Genomic DNA, 23,244 nt, shown 5'->3' with positions numbered 1-23,244 from the left:
CTTCCTTCCTCTCTGTGTCTCATCACAGCGAAGCTCCAGTTGCCCCTTCCTTCATTCGTCTCACTCGAAACCCTTCCATTTCCCTTCATCCCGAGTTCTCACATCCTTTGAAGATGACCCAGTATACCTCCCTCCCTCCTAATCCTAACCCAGCCCATTTTCCTTCATCCCGAAACCCTAGCCCTAACCAGCCCCTTTCCCTCATCTCGAAACCCTAGCCCTAACCAACTAATTTCCCTTCATCCCGAAACCCTAATCCTAGAAGAAGGTGATTAAGGAACAAGGAAGAGACTCACCCCTGTTCGGTCCAAGTTGAAGGCAAGTACACATCATTTTCAATTCCTTTTGTATTATGTTTTTTTTATGGAGTTTTTAGTTTAGAAAAATTCTATTTGGCAATACGAGTTCACACTCACACAACATCACATATCAACACAAGAAAACATATGAATGCAAAACTCTGATAATGTCTTTGATGTGCTAAGATGTACGTTCATGTGCAGAATCTACATATATGGGGTTGGGGTATGCATTAATTTAATCAAATGGATCATTAGGTTTGTCGGATGTCTACATGCACTTTCCCGTAATTAACCCAAGCAATATATTATCATCATACAAACTCTAATGCCATGGCCCATACCCGATTATTATATATCTAGCAACTTTATTGAGAGACTTTCAAAAAGCAAGTCTAATTCAATTTTGCCTTCTTTGCTGAGCAAAGTTTTGTGACGACCAATGTGATAAACAAAGTACCAATTTATATATAACCATCCTTTTTAGATGTTTAGAAATTATTGCTATTTTTGAATTTATCTTATATCATTTAATGTTATCTAAAAATGTCTGTGTAAGTTGTCTTGCCAGCTGGGAAGCTTACCAAACAACCGTTTGGTTTATCAGATAGTAGTTATTTTTATGCTTTTGTTCTTATTAATTCAGTCGGATTGTTATCTTGTTTTAAACATTTTAAGAGCATGGTTGAAAGTGCATTAAATTCTAATATAAAATGCTTGAAAACTCGATATGGTGGTGTCAAATGAAATGACGATAACTCAAAAAATGATGGATATTATTTATCTTAATTTTCAATGAGAATGGTTGATATGGGGCGTGAGTTTGGTGGGAGCATATATATATATATATATATATATATGGTTGACATGACACCACACCCCAGCCTGTAGTCTCTTTCCTTGGTCCCTTTCTTACCTGATCTGTATATAAGATGCTTTTCACAGAGTTAGGGGCTTGAGTTAGCCAATGACACCAACAACATTAGCTAAAATTTAACATAATATCTTTATCTTGTAATTTCTGGTTGACTTCTTAAACATGATGATTTACTGAGAAAATTAGAGGATTGGTTTATGTGTGTCTTTTGATATATGAGCCTTTCCATTGTGATTTTGTTTCATGTTAGAATGTCGTCATCATTATTGTCTTCTTCATCCTTTGGCAAACATACTTTGGCATCTCCCTTGTGGTTCTTTGACGTTGAAGCTATATTGAGATACTCAAATACTGAGGTAAATCCTGGACGACCCTTCTTAGGGTGTCCAAAGTACAACACGAAGGTAACTATAGGACTTGTAATGTAACGTGTTTAATGATATGATTAATATTACGTACGTCTAACATTTGAATTGTTTTTGTGTGCAAATATCAGAGATTATCATACTGTAAATATTTCAAGTGGGCAATTAGTGATAAAGACATAGAGCTAGAAGAAAGAAAAAATGAACTGTCAAGGAAGGAGGAAGAGCTCGAGAAGAGACTCAGCGATGTAAAAAATAAAGTATCTGAGCTCCTTGAGATAGTGGATGACATAAAAAAGATAGAGATGATGCTATACAATATATCTGAGGAGGTTTGGAAAAAGGAGTTGGTGCTTCTTGAGAGAGAAGCTGTCCTAAGACGCTCACGCACGTTATCCCGGGTGTACTTTGATCTTTTTGTAGTTGTTTTTTGTTATTTATACTCTCGGTAGTGGTTTATGTTACATCTTATTTGGAATTTGTAGTTTAAGTATTATTAGTTATTTAGTGTTATAAGTTATTAGTTATTTAGTGTTGTAAATATTTAGTTTAAGCGTTATTAGTTATTAAGTGTTATTAGTTATTTAGAGAACTGAATTGTAGTTAAAGTGTTATAAGTTACTTTATTTTTTTATTAGATTTGTATAATTAATATTATTTCTGTGGATGCTGTTTGGCGGAGACAGGAGGTTTATTCATCTTGACGTTGAAGCCATTTGTGTTTCTATTGACTCGAGGCAGGGGAGCTAACCCCAAATTGTTGAACGAACAATTAAAGGAATCTGCTCCCAAATTGGTTTGTGTATGTAAGTTAAGGAATGTAGCTAAATGGAAAAAGCTGGATCTCGACTGGTTGGCCAAATGCAAAAATGAACCCAGCTATACCAACAACACAAAAAGCCATCCTACTCAAACGAAAAAGCCATACTATTTGTGTTTCTATTGACCCGAGGCAATTGACCATTGAAGCCATTTGTGTTTCTATTGACCCAGGCAATTGACCATTTATTCCATTTGTGTTTCTATTGACCCGAGGCAATAGACCATTTTAGTCCACTGAATATGTAACCATTTTAGTGAACTCCTCAATACGAACTTCATCTTCTACCAAATAACTCTTCATTACACCATCCGATGTAAGTAGAGATGGATCCAAATCGAGCACACCTATTACTTGCTGCTGAACTTCCCTAAATTTAGCGTTAGTGTACAACTCTTGGAATTTCTTTTCAATTGGAGATTTAGATATGCAGGGAATGACCTGACTAAATGACTGGAATTCCGCATGATTTTCATTCTCAATTTTCTTCCTCAGCACACTATCAAACTGGTTGACAAACTCCTTCAAGTTTGTCTTTGAATGAACATAACCATAAAAAAAACATTCATACTCTCGTTGCGCTGGGTTGTACTCATTCCAACCTAAAAGTGCACTTTCAGGAAAATCGGTACCCAATTCTCACGCTCTGCATATAAACTCTTCAACCATGCATTCTCATTTACGTCGTATGCGTTAATAAACTCGGCCCAACATTTTTCAAACTCCTCAATAGTTTGTGTGTCGTACTCACATTTTATCAGTTGAGTTTTCAGCCTACTTCTGTATGCAGCATATGACCTAAGCTTCTCAAGGACTTTCTTCAGTATATGCCATAGGTATAATCTATGTTGAGTTTCTGGAAAGACAATAGTAATTGCATTTTTCATTACTGTCTTGATCAGTAATAATAGCCTTTGGAGCTATACCGTCCATACACTGCAACCAGGTTTGGAATAACCATGTAAATGTCTCATTGTCCTCACTGGAAATCAACCTAGCTCCCAACAGAATCGACTGCCCGTAGTGGTTTACACCAACAAATGGTGCAAATGGCATCCCATACCTATTCATCAAGTATATGGTGTCGAATGTAACTACATCACCAAAATACTAGTAGGCTGCTCGACTACGTGGATCTGCCCAAAAAATATTTTTTAACCTCCCATCATCGTCTAAACCCATCAATGCAAAAAATCTGTTATTCTTGTACTGCATCCTTATAAAATAATCTTGAAGTGCTCCAGCACCACCTGCGCCAAGTCGTAGATGTCATGCTTTATCAATGTAATTGCGACAATCATTTTCAAAAAATGGGAGGTTCTCAAAGCCACCTACACCAACGACAAGAGATTCGTAACTCTTATTCAGTCGGATGCCAGCAAAGTTGTTTGTGTCTAGGACTCTTTTAACGAACTCACTCATTTCTCTATTACATCGAAAGAAGCGAGATTTCATTGGGCTGAGACCGTGATTATGTGTATTATGGACTGTTGTCAACCGCATCTTTCTCTCGACTCTTAAGGCATTAATCCTTGCCTTACACTCCGTTTTTCCTGTCGGACGTGGATTGGAGAGATTGGAACTCTTAATTCGGGCCTTCCCTCCCTGTGCACAACCAAGGGTGACATATTTGACACTCTGATCATCTGACCTCTCACTCATTTGTATCATCACCCCAAACCCACATTTTTTTACCATAATGCTTATAATAGCTGAACAAATCTTCAAACGAATTGAATTCCATCCTCGACTTTGGTTCCTCAATGATATCATCACCATCCGATGATGGCACTACCTGTGGTGTACCAGTAGTGCCATCGTCAGTTTCCCGTTCATCTGATCTACCAACCAAATTTCTTCATTTACTCTAGCAGAAGTACATGGCGCTTCAGTTTGCAGACAATCGGGTCTATCTTCTTGACTAACTCTTACGCTCGTTGCAGAGCTTGTAGCGATAAATGGCCTCAGAGGTCCCATCCCAAAATGAAATGGGTAACCAGCGTTTTGCTTAAAACAAAAAAATTAAAACATTTAATTTGTCTCAAAAATAATTATCTTATAACTAAAAAACAAGAAGTAAGTTGAAAAACCACCTGATTGTTACTTGGATTACTGGTTCCATCTGGATATGTCAAGAAAGCTGGTGACCATGTAGGCACTGGTCCAAAGTAATCATGCATGTAATTTTGATAGTTTGGTAGACCAGTTTGGGGGATGTCCTAACATAAAAATAATAATAATAATTAGGATGTTAAACCTTGAGCTGCAATTAAGTTTTTTAATTATGAAATAACATACTGATTTTGATGGATTTGAGCTAGATGGTGTTAGTGGAGATGAGTGTTATTCTCCCTTTCCCATGCCCTATACAAGTTGTTCAATATCCAAGATCAGTCTTTGATAGGTTATCAGGAAAATTACTTCAATCAACCAAGAGTGAAGACTAATATTATACATACTTCTTCCAAGAAAAAAAAAAACTGATCAAAATTTGTTTAGCATCAAATAAGATTTACACATGCTAGACATGATTGATGCCTTTGTTCTCAACTAAATCATCCATTGGTTGTTTTTTCAGAACAATTTGAATTGAACTAACGTACATGAGGAAACAGAATAATAATCCTTCACCCAAGATCATTGTTTAAAGGACTACACAGATCAAACTTTACCAACATCAATCTTCAATATTTTTTGTATGTGTAGGAAAATAAAAAGATCATTTGAGCAATTGTTTTGATGATCTACTCCAAACATTTTGTATATTTAACAACAACTAAACCATAATAATTAAACCACAATATTTAACCAGGAAATTAATTTTTCAGCTAACAAATTTCCACATATCTAACTCTATGCAATGCAAAAATCTTGTATTCAACAATATAAAATCTAAATCACAACATGCTGTGGAAGAAAAAAACCAAGATGTGGAAGAAAAAAAAGCTAAATCACAACAACAATGGAAGAAAAAAATCAACTAAATCACAACATGCTGTGGAAGAAAACAACCAGCTAAATCACAACAGCAATGGAAGAAAAAAAACAACTAAATCACAACATGCTTGATTGTTTATCAGTGACCAAAACATTTAATCAAATGCAAAGTTAAAATTTTAGATTCACAGATGAAGATGACCCACAGTGCAACGGTATAAGGACGAAGATGACCCACGTCGCTGACCCGAAATGCTGGCCCACTAATCTGACCCGAGATGATGGCCCACGAACCTGACCCAAATGAAGCCCACCAAGCTGACCCAAACGATGCTCGGCCTTGACCCAGCCCAACGCAGACCAGCCTTGCTTTAGGCACCCAACGATGTTCAATCCAGGATCTATCGGTTTCAATCTGCAGACCAAAATGACGAATAAAATCTGCCAAATTCGCTCGCCCAAATTTCTCTTCTGGTCTCGCACGGCGCACGCACGAAGCAAGAAGTGGGAAACGAAATTGATATGTAGTTGCTTTTCGCTTTTCTTCTTCTATTTGCATTTTTTTTTTTAATTAGCTAACGTGGCATAACGCCACGTCAGCCAACTGCACGCCATCTACATAAGAAGACTGTGCATAGCATAATTGTTAGCTAGAGACCTTATCCACGTTCACTTTCTAATTAAAGTGAGACCTTACCCACGTTACTTCTAACAGTTATCACGTGGTTAGAAAATATTTATGAATTTTATTTAGAAACAGTGTCCAAACCAATTTATTTACAAATTGGAATGAAACTTTCTTTTAAAATACAACGGAAAATTTGATTTGGAGTAGAATATTTCAAAATTCTATAAATAATATTAAATAATTTGATTTAAGATGTTTTATTGAGTTTTAAAAAATGAGAGAAAATTTTAAATAAAAATATTTAAATATAATTTTGTTTTTAAATTTAAAAAGTTGTATTGATTTTAATAACGATTAGATGAAAAATTAAAGATTTAAAACTGAAAAGTTTTAGATGTTTGAGAAAAAAAATTGTGAGAAGTTTCAAAATTTTTTTTTTATCTCGATCTCATTATCCAAATGGAACTAATTCTCCATGACATGGTCTTGTTTGGTATGAATGATTGTATTGAAAAGAAATAATAATGAAGGGAGGGAGGGAGAGTCAGTACTGGCACAAAGCCTGGTATTATGGACATGTTTCATAGCTTCTCACACACGATCACTTGCAACTAAAGAAGTGTGTGGCTGGGGGGTTTGGGAACACCTCTGATACCTAAGTCAGTAATAATAACGAAGAATCTCTCTTTAGCCAATGAATCAGATGGATTTCGTTGTCAGACAGTAAGAGCCTTTGACAGTAATACATTGTTTCAGCCATACCTATCTTCTTGTGTTTTGGACTAGTGATGAATTGCTTTTATCCATTAAGGTGGTTAAGTTATTGTACTTTGGTAAAAAAGAGATCTTCTGTCATTATTTTATGAATAGAAAGATTCCATTTACTATCAATGCTCATTCACATTCATTTAGTGGGGTTTAGATTAGATGTCATGTTGAGAAACCTTTCACCACAGCACAAGTTGCCGTCCTCTTACATAGAAATTCGTTTGTTGCACTCTCATTGTGAAGGTAAGAATCATTTAACTTGCAATCACTAACTTTCATTGTAATTGAGATCATTCTATGTGTAGGGTTTTGCATCAAACATTAAAGAAATGGAATCCCCACAATTCATTACTTAGCTCTGGCTTGTTTTATTCTACATTAGAGCATCCTGTCTTTTATCCTCTTGCAAGCATAAGCTAATCCATAGGAGAGCCGAATTGAGAAAAAGCTTTTTTTTGCAAGCTTGTGTTACTCGAACTTTAAATGTTGTGCATGGTTAAATGTTGTGCTCATTATCCTTGTGGTTTAACTGTTTAAGTATCCATTGCTTGAGACGACTAGGCTTGGAGTATGTGTTTCTCAGATATTTGATTCAGAGTGTTTTTCTGTCTCCCTCCTATTGGATCATTTCTTATCAGATCAGCCGTTGGGTTCTCTGTATTCACAGCTATTCTTTCGTCATCGGCTCGTACTTTTGCAATTGGAGGGGAGCGTCTCTTCGGACCTGTTTGGGATCAACTTGTAATGTACAATCTTGCTGAGAGATTAGGCTTGACTGGTTGGAGCTAGTCCTATGCCCTCTTCTCGTGAATTTCATCGGTTACACACTTTGCATTAGCCTTTTTTTTGCCCTTTTTGTTGGGTATTACAATTTACAGGTGTTCCTCTGCTCTATTTTAAACACATGATTCATGTAGATATGTTCTGATTGAGGCTTTCTAGAACGTTTTTGTTATGTACGTTGATATTGAAGCCTTGCTTTACCGCAAGTAATGTCCTTATATATAACTGCACTCTCATATTTGTCGACACCCAATTTTCAGTTTTCTCTTAACTTTAGGAGATCTTTTTCCAAGTATATTAATTTGTAAGATATATTTGTAGTTATAGGCATATACCAACTTCAAAGTCGTGGAAATGGCGTAATCTTCTCCAAACGATCGAAAGTAATGCATCAATTCAAACACATAACGTAACAGGGTTTCACAATCATTCAAGGCAGTAATATGACATTATATATATATATATATATAACTTGAAAACAAAGAAAGGAACAGACAAACCAAACAAAAGAAAAAGGTTAAAAACAAAAAACAAAAACAAGCATAGGATATAGCTAGGAGAACGAAACCGTACTACAACTGAAAGGAAACACACTACTTAGCTTACTCATGATGTTTGTCGCCGCAACGCTTGTAATAACCTCCCTTCGTACAACCATTGTTCTTTGGATTCTTTATTTGAGCAATGCATTTATCATATGGGTCCTTGGAATTCCCACAAGCGGCTGGTTTTTTAGGATCACTGCTCTGAATTCTTTTATCTGTACCATCAAGGATCCGGCTTACGTAGGGGCTGATCAGGAACCCCAACTCCAATTCCAAGTCCTCCTCGATTAGGCATTCATCGAGGCGGCCGCCGCTGCATCGAAAACTGATGTTACTCTTAGCAAGGACAGCAGCACCACAACAATATGCGTTAAGCAGCATCATGATCATGATCAGCATCGTTAGGATTGATGCCGGAGCAGCTGTTCTCCCTCCCTTAGGATTACACACCTCCATTTCAGTATTCCTTAATCTTTACTCACTCCTGAATGTAGCTGATCGATCTCCCTCACTAGCCTTCTCCACTCACACACTCGCAGAACATACTATGTGTACATGGAGAGGCCAGGTAGAGTACTCGTATATATATAGAGAGAAAATGAAATACTTATGGAGTGTGTCGATAAGGAATGAAAGGTTAGAGAAATGGCTTCAGTGAAGTCCTTGTTGCCATGTGCTACTGTTCATTCTACTCCATTGTTCTTCTCTTTCTTTTTTTTTTTTAATATTTTCTACTCCATTGTTAAGTTAGCATATACAATGGAGTGAACTTCAACACAAAATAATCATGTTAGCAGGCAACGAAAAACCAATACTTAGCAGGTCAAGAAGTTCACTAAAAATACTAAAATTTTTCATGGTTTGGACATAAGAGAAACGAAAGAAACCTGAATGAGACTAGAGACCAAGTGAGGCCTATTAAATTGGAGTATGTGTTAGGATTTCTGATGGGATTTCTCCATACCCAAATCTAAACCAAAAGGAAGGGAAAAAAGTTTATTGAACACAGTCACAACATTCATAGAGATATCTAGCAAGCAAAAATCGAAAACAAACTAGAGATTAGAGAAGAGAGCAAAACCAAACCAAAACCAGATCCAAACCAAAAAGGAAGGAAAAAAGTTTAATGAGCACAGTGGAGAAATTGGAGAATTTCAGATTCTTGACATACAACATTAAGAGAAATGAATAGCAAGAAAGAAAAAAATCAAAAATAGACTAGAGGTTAGAAAAAAAAAAACAAATCAAACCCAATTCCAAATAAAAAAGGAAGGAAAAAATATTTAATCAACACAGTTACAACATCCAAAGAGATAACTAGCAAGAAAAAAAAATCGAAAATAGAATAAAGATTAGAAAAAAAAATAAAAATAAATCTCAAACCTAGATCCAAACCAAAAAGAAGGGAAAAAAAAGTTCAATAAACGCAATGAAGAAATAGAGAACTTCATATTCTTGACATACAACATTCAGAGAAATGAATAGTAAGAAAAAAAAAATTCTGACAAATAGACCAGAGATTAGAAAAAGAAAAAGAAATCAAACCCAGATCCAAACAAAAAAGAAGGGAAAAACATTTAATCAACACAATCACAACATCCAAAGAGATGACTAGCAAGAAAAAAAATCGAAAATAGAATAGAGATTAGAAAAAAAAAAAAAAAAATCCCAACCCAGATCCAAACCAAAAGGAAGGGAAAAAAAAGTTCAATAAACACAGTAGAGAAATATAGAACTTCAGATTCTTGACATACAACATCTAATAACAAGCCTCAACTAACCTAAAGCCCCACCTCTAAAGACGAATCAACGACTAATCAATGCCCAGATCAGCAAATACAAGAAATTTTGCATATATTAATGGAGATTTTTAGAGTTCGTCGACGAACCAGGACACCATGCCATGATGGGTGATGGGTCTGTGTTGATGACTCTAAGGAGAGGGAGAGACGATCGAGACTGAGGAGAGAAAGAGAATGGCTTAGGGTGGGCGATACAAAATAGAAGAAACGAAAATAAAACAAAAGAACTAGATGTGAAATAGGAGTCCCATACCTTTGACGGTAACCGGCGACGACGTTCTCTGCTTTTGATTTAGGGTTTTGGCCAAAGAGAGCAAGGGACTGAGGGAGAGAGCGAGGCAATCACCTCATTTGGAATGAAAAGATTTTTCAACCTAATGCGATTTTTTTTAAAAGGAAAAATATTTGCATCAGCCTACTATTTATCACACACTCAACACACTTAGTGTATTGAGTTAAAAAAAAAATAAAAATTTGAATGCATGGTGTGTGGAGAGTGTAGGCTGATATATAGAATTGCTCTTTTTAAAATAGTGAGGTTCGGTAACCTCATGGCCTAATCGGATCCGGGTGGTTAACAGCCCGGGACCTACTGGATATCCAGTTTTCAAACCGGATCGAAAAAAAACCCGGTCCGGATGCATAACCTTAGTGGTAAGCCTATCACTACCCGTTTGTAGATTTAGATATGCATTCAAAATATGAAGGGTTGTCCTTGGGTTTCCCACAAGGCTTAACGGTTGGTTTATCAGGATTGCTGGGGTCAAGCCTAGAAGTTGGACCACCAGTAAGGATCCAGCTTACATAAGGGTTGATCAGGAACCTAGCTCCAACTCTAAGTCCTTCTCGATCAGGCATTCATTGAGGCGGTCGTCACTGCATCGGAAACTAGTGTTGTTATTAGCAAAGATAGTAGCGCCACAAAAAATTGTCCGCAAAAAAGTAGTTGTCATTGTCTGTTCAAAATTCACTTAGCAAGGATATTTTTATGGAAAACTCTAAAGTCAGGCGATTTGGTGTACCGATTGTGCACCAAATGCTGACGTGGTTGTACCATTTAATGAAACATAGAGCTCGATCCTTGCAATTTTATGCGAGTGGTCTGTAGTGGAAGTGACTGAGAAAAAAGAAGGCAATTGAGAGCATGGCAGCGTCATCTCAACTACTCCACCACCTCTTTCGACCACCTCAATCGCAGCCACCACCTCCTCCCTCCTTTTTTGCTCTTTTTCTCAGATTCAAACTCTTATTCCGCTCTACAGCCTCCACCATAACCATTACAATCACACTATCCAAATCCTCCCTCCCCCAAATCCCACTCTACAGTACAACTCATTTCACTAATTTTCTTCCAACTCCTCTATTCTCTCAATCTTTTGCCACTCTCACTCCCTCCCCTCTTCATACTCTTGGTGCATCTTCAGCCTTACAAGAAGGAGAAACAACAGAAGAAGATGATGATGATGAAGAGGATTTTGACAACAAGATTGAAGAATATGACGGTGAGGTTGAGAGTGGAAGTAAAGACCCGGAATTGGGAGAGACTGGTGGAGAGACTTCCCAAGTGATGATTGTGAGTTCTTCGTCTTCGTGAAGAAGAAGAAGGAGCTAGCCTTGTATGCACATAGCTTGGGGAAGAAGCTCAAGTGTCAATTGGTGGGCAAGTCTAGTGTTACTACTAGCGTTGCTAGGTCGTTCATTGAGAACCTTGAAGCCAATGAACTTCTAAAGTTACCCATTAATTAAAAAACAATATTTTCTTTCTCTCGTGGATTGGATGGTAGTTTGGTTATCTGCGTGAAGATAACTTTGAGTTTTCTATTCCTCATGATGATGGAAATGAAAATGAAAGAAAATTTCGTTTGTTTCAATCTTTCCATCTGAAATTTTTTGAAATATCTGACCTGCCCGTTAGCTGCCCAGAAAAATGAATGAAATTGAAGAATGTTTTGAATCTAATGGTTTCTATGTGGTTTTCGTCTTTATAAAATAATGTCTAGATAATCTTTTTTGTTTTTTGAAAGGAATGTCTAGATAATCTTGATTGGGGTTTGGGATTTTGTTTTCTCTTATTTTCTCGGCAAAAGTGCAGGCCATCACTCACATTTGCATTTGGACAGTGATATAACATCTTATAAAAACAATAAAATAACAATTAATACGCAGGTTGGCGCACCAACTCACTTGTACTTAGAAGAGCTATATTTTATACATGTGCAGCGCACAAACTTTACGTAATTTAAAAAAAAAAATAAATATAAATTTATATAAAAAAGATTAATTTTTTTAATAATAAATTTTAATTTTTTTTTAAAAAAATTACTCTACAACTATATTTAACCTTACTATATTTTAATCGTTTGACGTGATAATAGAATAAAGAATTAAGAATAGAACTTTTCTTTAAGCATAAATAAAGGGGTCCAACCAAAAGCTAGTAACCAAGCCGGACCCATTTGTCAGAAGTAAACGTGGGTAAGGTCTCACTTTAATTAGAAATTGAACGTGGGTAAGGTTTCTAACTCCAATAATTTACTTCTGACCAATGGGTCCGGCTTGACCTCTTTATTTATGCCAAAAGAAAAAAGTTATATTCTTAATTCTTTAACCCAAAAAAAAAAGAAAAAAATTAAATAAAATATTATAAAATAAAATATTATAAAACAAATTATTTAAATAAAAAATTATTTTAAAATTTGAAAAAGTTATATTGATTTTTATATACATTTTGTTTTGAAGTCCATAAAATTTTTATTAATTAGATAAAATAATTAAAGATTTAAAATTAAAAAGTGTTAGATGTTTGAATAGAAAATTGTGAAAAGTTTTAAATTTTTTTTTTATCTCAATCTCATTATCCAAACCCAACTAATTCTCCATGACTTGGTCTTGTTTGGTAGGAATGATCATACTGAAAAGAAATAGTAATGAAGAGAGGAAAGCAGAGTGAGTACTGGCACAAAGCCTATATAATAATGGCAGGAGGAGTCGACGACCTTAAAACAATATTCCGGAGTCTAAAGCCAAGATTTTTGGTCAGGAGAATGAAATCGGCCTATATATATATATATATATATATATATATATATATATATATATGCAAAGGAGGTAGGTAGGTTGATCATCAGATGGGATGCATGTAATTGAAGCTAGCATTAATTTCTCCAAGACTGCAGTGTGAGATCGAGGATGCATGGCAAGTTGAAGTTTGGTCCAGGTTACATACAGTATACATGATGAGAAGCAGGCTGCAGGAGCATAAATTAATCCTAATTTTAAAGTAGCGGCACTAATTAACTACGTACACTCCACACAGCTTTAGTAGTTTAGGGATGGAAATGCCAAAGATAATGGTCACGATTAGTGTTGAAAAACTGACAAATTGTTTAGCTGTCTGCGAAGGGAAAAGGTATAATTAGATAATGCAGGTAGTGTACGTAGGAGTATTGAATAAAAAAGAGATTTTATTTTTTGTTTGTGTTTGTGTGTTTTCATTCACTTGTGACTTCTTCAACAGGCTGATCTAATTAAATAAATACAGGGTGGCCGTCTTGAGCTTAAGGAATATAGACGTACGTACGAGCTGATTTGTTCCAACCATATCATGCCTTTACAATCGATCGTTCTGGAAATTGCAGGTATATATTCTCCAACAAACATATATAGATATATATATATATAAATCCAAACATATCAACATATCAACATAACAGGCCAGATTAGTTTCACAATCATTAATTGAAGGCACTACTATGGCATAACTTGAAAAGAAACCAACAAAAAGAAAATGGCTAAAAAAAGAAATAAGCATAGGATATTATAGAAGAACGAAGTTGAATGCCGCCATTCAAATTTCAACCTTCAGCAACGCTTGTAAGAATTTGTAGAACGCACACATTCACTTGGTTTTGGTTTATATTTAGCAATGCATTTAGAATATGCAGGGTTGTCGTGGAGTAAATTCCCACAAGTCTTAACGGATGGTTCATCAGGATTCTCGGTCTGAACTGGAGCACTAGTACCAAGGATCCGGCTTACGTAGGGGTTGATCAGGAACCCCAGCTCCAATTCCAAGTCCTCCTCGATCAGGCATTCATGGAGGCGGCCGTCACTGCATCGGAAACTGGTGTTACTCTTAGCCAGGACAGCAGCATTACAACAATATGTGTTAAGGAGCATCGTGATCATCATCATCAGCAGCAGCATTGCTGGGAATGCAAGAGCAGCTGTTCTCCCTCCCTTAGGATTACACACCTCCATTCCAGTATTCCTTAATCTTTACTCACTCCTGCAGGTAGCTGATCTCCCTCCCTAGCCTTCTCCACTCATTCACAGAACACGCTGTGTGTACATGGAGAGGCCAGGTAGAGTACTCGTATATATAGTGTTGAATAAAGAAGAAAGTGGATGATGAGCAGATATCAGGAATCACGAGATGCGTCACAAAAGCATATTATATATTAGTAAATTATATTCTTTCCTTTACGATGGCTAATCACATCCCACGCTCTTAAAATCTTGTTTTCGGAGGAAGAGGCAACAGCAAATTGTCGGCCAAAAAGGTTATTGTCATTTGTGTGTTCAGAATTCAGATTAGTTGTTACAAAGTGAAAGCAGATAATAAAGGTCTCTCGCTCCAATAATTTATAGTTCTAACAAATGGGTCCTGCTTGGCTTTTGGTTGGACCCCTTTATTTATGCCAAAAGAAAAAGTTATATTCTCAGTTCTTTAACCTATTATCACCTCAATTGATTAAAAACAAACATTTATGATTTTTATTTAGGAATAGTGTCCAATAAAATTTTGAATTCTTTTTTAATAATCACTCTAATTGAGATATTAATACAAAATATTTTAATATCGATACGTTTTGATGTACGATTTCAAAATAATCTTCTTATAAAAGTTTAGAATGTTCAAGCCTATAATAAGCTTTCTTTAAAATGAGTGAATCCATTGAAAAAAGTAGAGTGATTATAAATATTTAACATATAATTATATATATACTTTCTCTTGGCCATTTAAGAAAGCATTTTATAGATGCTTTAATATGTAAAGTTTGGTCATTTTTTAATCTTATTAGAAAATAAAAATAAAAATAAAGAGTAGGATACATTTATAAAGCCTTTTTTTTCCCTCTTGGCTATTTAAAAAGTATATCAAAATAAAATATTTTTTTCATTTTACTTTTTACTTTTTCCAATCCAGATCATGATTGATATACGGAAGTAATTCCTCAGGGTTTATTTGGAAAAACTTACCGTCTCAAATTTTTCATTTAATTTCCTTTTCTTTCTAAATGTTACTAAATATAAATACTTTTATATTAATTATTATATCTCTTAAAATTTTTAAATAAAAAATAATTTAATTTTTTTAAATTATCAAACAAAAATTATATTATATTATAATAATATTTTAATTTTATAATTTTTTTAATTAAATTTTATAATTTTTTAAAATTTTATAAAATATTATTAAATTATTTCATTATTATTCATAACTTATTTTATTATTATTTATAAAATCTTCATTACATCTTATTTCTAAACTTATCCTATCGAAAAAAGAGAGAACTTTTAAATTTATAGTACTATTAATGTTTTATTTAGGGCTCCCGCTGGAGCTTTAGTGTATTTTTTTATGTGTATTTTATAATTTTTTTTTTATATAGATGTTTTTAATGATTTTAAATATTTTTAAAAAATAAAAAAATTTATAATATTATTAAATAATACTTGCTTAATTACGAAGTAAAATATAAAATATTTTTTTATGATTTTTTATTTTACTTCGTGATTAAGGAAGTATTTTTTAATAACTTTTTTTTTTACTTTTTGATTAAGAAAATATTTTTAATGATGTTCTAAATTTATTTTATTTTTTAAAAAATATTATATAAAAAATAACTTAAAAAAAAAACACATACAATATATACTACAGCCCCCAGCGGGAGCTCCCAGCGGGGGCTGTAGCACGATCCAAAGTAAGAACGACCTGAGAGCACTCCAATGATTGATTTATCCTATCTTTCGAAAGGATAATGTTACCTGCCCCGCTGGCGGCTATGGCTGGGATGTAGTATTTATTTATTTATTTTTTTAAATTTTTTTTATATAAATATTTTTAATAATTTTAAATATTTTAAAAAATAAAATAAAAATAATAATATTATTAAAAAATATTTTTTTAATCACAAAATAAAATAAAAAAATAATATTTATTTTACTTCTTAATTAAAGAAATATTTTTTAATGATTTTTTTAATTTTTTGATTAAAAAAGTAATTTTTAATAATATTTTTAATTTATTTTATTTTTTAAAAATATTTAAAAGTGTAAAAAAATCTATATAAAAAAAATTAAAAAAATGTATATATAAAAGTACATGCTAACCCAACGGGAGCTCCCAACGAGACTGTAGTATGTCCATTTTAAATATTTAAAAAAATCATAATATTATTAAAAAATATTTTCTTAATTACATTTTATTTTTTTATAATTTTTTATTTTATTTCGTGATTAAAAAATATTTTTTAATATATATTTTTATTTTTTGATTAAGAAAGTATTCTTTTAATAATATTTTAAATTTATTTTATTTTTTTAAAATATTAAAAAATTTATATAAAAAATTATCTAAATAAAACACATAAAATGAGAGCTCCCGCTTGGTTGTAGCATCACCCTTTCAAAATAGGTAATGATATCCTTCCGATTCACTCATCCTTTATTTATCATGTTATATTTTAAATTTTTTATTTTTTATAATTTTTTTAAATATTTCTTTAATATCTTTAATTGTTAACAAAATATATAATTTTATTAATAATTACTTTCTTAACAATTAAATAAAATAAAAAAATTATAAAAAAATCAATTATAAAAAAAAGTAAATTAATAATAAATAAAAAGTAATCTTATCATTTTCCTTTAAAATAATATTATTAAAATTTATTTTTTCTATTTTATATATTAACTTTTATAATTATAAGAAAAAAATAATTAAAAATATTTTAAAAGTGTGAATTCTCTATATATAAAGAATTACTGTTGTAAAATATAAAATAAAGAAAAAAATACAAAACTCATTGAAAGTTACTTTGACCAATTTTCTTTATATTTTACAAGAGGGGAGTGGTCTGAGATGAAGATGGAGACACGTACGAGGACCACATACTTTATAATGAGGGTAGGTTTGGGAGGTGAGATGAGAATTTTGTGTTTTGTTTTGAAGTTTAAAATATTAAGTTTTAATATTATTATTATTTTGAGATTTGAAAAAGGTGTATTGGGATTTAAAAAAGTTGAATTGTTTATTATATTTTATATGGAAATTTGAAAAAGGTATAATTATGAGATGAGATGAGATGAGAATTTTATGTTTTGTTTGATATCCCAAACCTGCTCTGAGTCGATGCCTCCATCTTTAACTAATTTATAGCATTTTATTTAATTATTATAATTTTTTTAAAATTTTCACATAAATAATAATAATAAAATCTTGTTTTCGGAGGAAGAGCCAACAGTAAATTATCGGCTAAATTTGTTAAATTTTTATATAAAATATAATAAATAATTTATTTTTTTAAATGTTAAAAAAATAATAATATTAATAAATAATTTTTTAATAGTATTTTATTTAATTTCTAACTCTCCAACTCATCTCATCTCAATTCAGTATTAAAATAACACCTAAGACTATGTATAGATAGTGGATTCAATATTTTATTTTTACTTTAAAGTTACCTTTGGGTAGTTAAATAATTTCAAATGAATTGTGAATAGAGATAAAAATATAAGAAAAATATAATGATAAAATATTAAATAATAATAAAAAATATGTGAAAAATAATAATAAAATATTAAATAATAATAGAGTGTTACCCAAGCATAACTTAAGACTCAAGAGCTCTGCATGCAGAAAGCTGCAAACAATTTTGAGATTGGCTGGAATTCAGTCGAAATATCGAAATCTGTCTGGAATAGAATGGAACAAGTCGAAACGGCCGGAAATTAACCTAGAACGAAATACCCGCCCAAGCCGTGCCAAATTCTGTTCCGGCATAGTATATTTTCGGACGGAACAAACGGAAATAAAAACAGTGGTGTCCAAACCAATCTCTTTACAAATTGGGACCAAACTTTCTTTAAGCTACAGTGTGAACAATTTGATTTGGACATTTGGAATATCTTAAACATTTGGAATATCTTAAAATTCTATGAATAATAGTAAAATGATACGTGAATAATAGTAAAATAGTTTAAGTTAATATGTTTTATTGAATTTTAAAAAAAATTGAATAAAAAAATTATAAAATAAAAAAATTATCTAAATATAATTTTTATTTTAAAATTTTAAAAAAATTGTATTTATTTATATATATATATTGTTTTGAAGCTTATAAAAATTGTAATGATTATATAAGAAAATATAAAGATGTGAAATAGAAAAGTGTAGTAATTGAGATGATCTAGAAAATTGTGAGAGGTTTTGAAATTTTTTTTTTTTTTATCTCTATGGAATTAATATTTCTCCGTGACTTGGTCATGTTTTGGTAGGAATGATGGTACTGAAGAGAAATAATAATGGAGGGAGGGAGGGAGGGAAGGAGAGTACTGCGTACTGGCATAAAGCCTGGATAATAATGGCAGGAGGAGCCGAGAACCATAAAACAATCATGGGTCTAAATTATAAGATTTTTGGTCAGCAGAATGTAGATATATGGTAAGGAGGAGGTAGGTAGGTTGATCATCAAATAGTAAAATGATACGTGAATAATAATAAATAGTTTAAGTGATATTTTATTGAATTTTAAAAAAGAAAATAGTAAAAATTAAATAAAATTATTATAAAATTATTTAAGTATAATTTTTATTTTAAAATTTAAAAAAGTTGTATTGATTTTTATATATATTTTGATTTGAAGTTTGTAAAAATTTTAATAGTTAGATAATGATTATATAACAAAAAGTTAAAGATTTGAAATAAAAAAACGTTAGGTGTTTGAAAAGATTTAGAAAATTGTGAGAGGTTTTGAATTTTATTTTATTATTATTATTTTATTTTATCTCTATGGAATTAATTCTCCATGACTTGGTCGTGCTTGGTAGGAATGATCATACTGAAAAGAAATAATAATGGAGGGAAGGATAATAACGGCAGGAGAAGTCGAGAATCATAAAACAATCATGGGTCTAAATTCTAAGAATTTTGGTCAGCACAATGAAATATAGTGTGTATAAATAAATATAGAGAAATTTTATTTGTAATCCTCAAGTAGGTACTGCACGTGCAGGTACATTATTAAATGAGAGAAAATTTAATTTTAAGAGAGATAATTTTATAATTTTAAAAAATTTTAAAGTTAAAATAACTTAAATTTACATTGCAATCCTCAAATGGAGACTATATCTAACATTGCTCATAAATATATAGGTTCTACCAAACCATGAGTCCGGCTTGGGTGCCTTTCGATTTCTTATACTTTCTTTAGTATTATTTTACCATCTACTATTTTTTTTCGTTGTATCTCCATAAAAAAATTTCAAAATATAACATTTTTGCATAATTATAAAAATCAATATAATTTTTTAAAATTTAAAAACAAAATTATATTTAAATATTTTTATTTAATTTTTTTCTCTCCTTTTTTAAAATTCAAATAAAACAACATAAATCAAACTATTTACTATTATTTATAGAATTTTGAAATATTCAACTCCAAATCAAATTTTCCGTTGTATTTGAAAAGAAAGTTTCGTTCCAATTTGTAAATAATAAATTGGTTTGGAAACTGTTTCTAAATAAAATTCATAAATATTTTTTAATCACGTGATTACAGGTTAAAGAATTAAGAATATAGTTTTTTTCTTTTGGCATTAATAAAGGATTCAAGCGGGTCCCATTTGTCAGAAGTACACATGGGTAAGGTCTCACCTTAATTAGAAAGTGAACGTGGACAAGGTCGGTCTCTACCTAATTAGAAAGTGAAACGTGTATCTTTGCTTTAGTGACGCATCTCGTAATTCTTGATCTCCTCATCATCCACTTTTCTTTTTTTTTTTTTTTTTTGAAATGCGATCATATTTTATATATCTTCCTCAAGTTCAGAGTAATACATCTTATCCTTTACTAATTCATTGCATATTACAAAGGGACCCCCTTCGATCCAAACTCTTTCTTCCCCACATAGTAATGCATGTTTTGCCAATAAGTGAGCAACAGAATTCCCTTCTCTAGGAGTATAGCATACAGACCACCCCTCCTTTTGCTGAAGAACGTGCTTTATATCATTGATGATGTGCCCCATCCATGACTGGTCTTCATCTGCTTTGTTGATCCTTTGAATAATATTAGCTGCATCACCTTCAAACATAAGTTCAGAGAAGGAAAAGGACAGTTCAGAGCTTATCTCTATTGCCCTCCATAAAGCCAAACTCTCAGCTAGAGCAGGATCATACACATTCTGTTTTACATCACACACAGACGCCAGAACCTCTCCTTCTTCATCTCTAAACACAATTCTCATTCCCATTCTCTGGTTTTCTAAGTCCAATGCTGCATCCCAATTAGCCTTAATCACATTAGTACCAGGTTTTTCCCATCTCTTCTGTGCTCCATGTGATCCACCACCATCTTGACATACAAATGTACTCATCTTTGCTGTTTTGTAATCCTCCAGACCCTCCCCAGCCATCAAGATGACTTGTTTAGGACTGTAAAATTTGTTCTCAAAGATAAGCCTATTCCTTCTTAGCCATATCCTTCGCATAACCACTGCCATCCACTCAATATCTTCCTTTTTTAGAGCATTAATCATTTTAATCCAAAGGGACATGAAATCAACTCCCTCATTTGCCCATTTCTTCACAGGGCTATTACTTTCTGCCCATACATCAGCAGCTGAAGGACAACTCCATAATATATGAAAAACAGATTCCTCATCTGATCCACAAATTGGGCATAAAGGACAATCACCTATTTTTTCTTAAAAAGGTTACTATTTGTAGGAAGAATATTATTCAAGGCTTTCCAGAGAAATATTTTAACAACTGCAGGCACTTCCAATTTCCACATTTGTTTCCATACAGCAGCACTTCCTTCAACCATTGATGTCTCTCCTCGAGTTCTTCTTTTTTTCTCCATGCCAAGATGATATGCACTCCTCACTGTGAAGATTCCCTCCTTAGTACAACCCCAAAACTGTTTATCACCACTGCCCAGCCTACTCAAAGGTATCTTGAGAATGACAGAGGCCTCCTCATATGAAAATAAATTTCTGATAAGCCCTTCCTTCCATGTCTTGGTAATTGGATCAATCAGTTTGCTCACCTTCTCTTCCTTCCATTGACTCGTTATTGGGGATTGTATACATTTAGTCACAGGAGTTGGTAGCCATTTCTCTCCCCAAATTTTAACTTTGCTCCCATTACCAACTCTCCACTGTAACCCCTCCTTCAGAAGAGACCTTGCTGATAAAACACTTCTCCAAATAAATGAAGGATTGATCCCAATTTTAGCACTTAAGAATTCTGTATTTCTGTAATACTTCTCTTTATAAATTCTGGCAACCAGAGACAAAGGATTAGTCAAGAGGCGCCAGCCTTGTTTAGCAAGCATAGCAGCATTAAAAGTTTCAATATCTCGAAATCCCATACCCCCTTCACCTTTCTGCCTCCCCATTCTTTCCCAATTCCACCAATGCAATTTCTTTCCATTTCCTTTGTGACCCCACCAGAAGCTAGCATACAAGGAATTAAGTTCCTTACACAAAGAAACAGGCAGTTTAAAAACCCCCAAAGTGTAAGAGGGAATAGCTTGCAACACAGCTTTGATAAGAACCTCTTTTCCAGCTTGAGACAGAAAACTGTTTTTCCAGCTATCAATTTTCTTCCACACCTTCTCCTTAACACCTCTGAAAGTATTATATTTAGACTTGCCCACCATAGTAGGTAAGCCCAAGTATTTTTCATACGATCCACAAACCACCCCACCTGCTACAATACTTATCTTTCTTCTTTCTGTTGCAGAGGTGTTTGTACTAAAAAATAAGGATGATTTTTCCTTGTTCAGAAACTGGCCTGAAGCAACCTCATACATTTTTAGAATACTGCACCATTGTTTCCACTCCTCCTCATTAGCTCTTCCAAACAAAACACAATCATCTGCAAATAGCAGATGATTGACTCTCAATCCACCTCGAGCAACTGCCACCCCTTTGATAATACCCCTCTGATCAGCAGAATTCAAAAGAGAGCTGAGACATTCAGCACAAAGAATGAAGAGGTAGGGAGAAATTGGGTCTCCCTGCCTTAAACCCCTTGATGGTATCACCTTCCTCCCTGGTTTCCCATTCACTAGCACAGAGTAGTTCACTGAGCTCACACAACTCATCACAAGCTTAATCCATTGCTGATTAAAGCCTAGTCTCCTCAAGACAGCTTCTAGGAACTTCCATTCAATCCTATCATAAGCCTTCGACATGTCCATCTTCAGTGCCATGCTCCCTTGCTTGCCTTTCAGCCTTGTTTTCATTGTATGTAACACTTCATAGGCTAACATTACATTATCAGAAATGAGTCTTCCCGAAAGGAAAGCACTCTGGTTAGGAGATATTATAACAGATAGAACAGATTTCAACCTATTTGCAATAACCTTAGAACAAAGCTTGTACACCACATTACATAGACTTATTGGTCTAAATTCACTAACCAGCACAGGCCTATTAGTCTTAGGAATTAATGCAATATAGGTATAGTTTAAGGACTGAGAGATATTACCACCATTTAAAGACTCCAAAACTGCTGCCACCACCTTATCACCCACAATACTCCAATGTTGTTGGAAGAAGCACGCACCATAGCCATCAGGGCCAGGAGACTTAAGAGGCCCCATCATTTTTAATGCCTCTTCTACTTCAATTCTGGTATAAGGTCTGGACAGATGCTCATTCATTTCCTCTGTGACTTTTGCTGACAAGTTCTGAACACAGACCTCTATGTCTTCCTCAGATGGGTTGGATGTTGTAAAAAGGCTCTTGAAATAACTATGGAAAGCCATTTCCACAGTTGCAGGTTCATTAAAGAGCCTGTTATGAGTGTCTTTGATCTGTAAAATCATGTTCTTTTTCCTTCTTTGATTAGCACATGCATGGAAGAATTTGGTATTCCTATCTCCCAGCTTATACCAATTCTTTTTAGCCCTTTGTTTCCACTTAATATCTTCTTGATCTAGTAAGGTACCCACCTCTTCCTGAACTCTTTTAATTTCTGTGATATTCTCTCTATCCTCCTCAGCTTGCAATCTTTTCAAAAACTCAGTCTTGCTCTTTAGTTCCCTGATTCTATTTGCATCAATCTTGTAACTCCACCTGCTTAAAGCTGAACTACAGTTAGTAAGCAGATTCTGTATCATAGA

This window comes from Juglans regia, chromosome 1 (genome assembly GCF_001411555.2).
Source record: "Juglans regia cultivar Chandler chromosome 1, Walnut 2.0, whole genome shotgun sequence".
Lineage (NCBI taxonomy): Eukaryota > Viridiplantae > Streptophyta > Magnoliopsida > Fagales > Juglandaceae > Juglans > Juglans regia.
The sequence above is the reverse complement of the archived record's forward strand: the minus strand, read 5'-3'. Positions refer to the sequence as shown.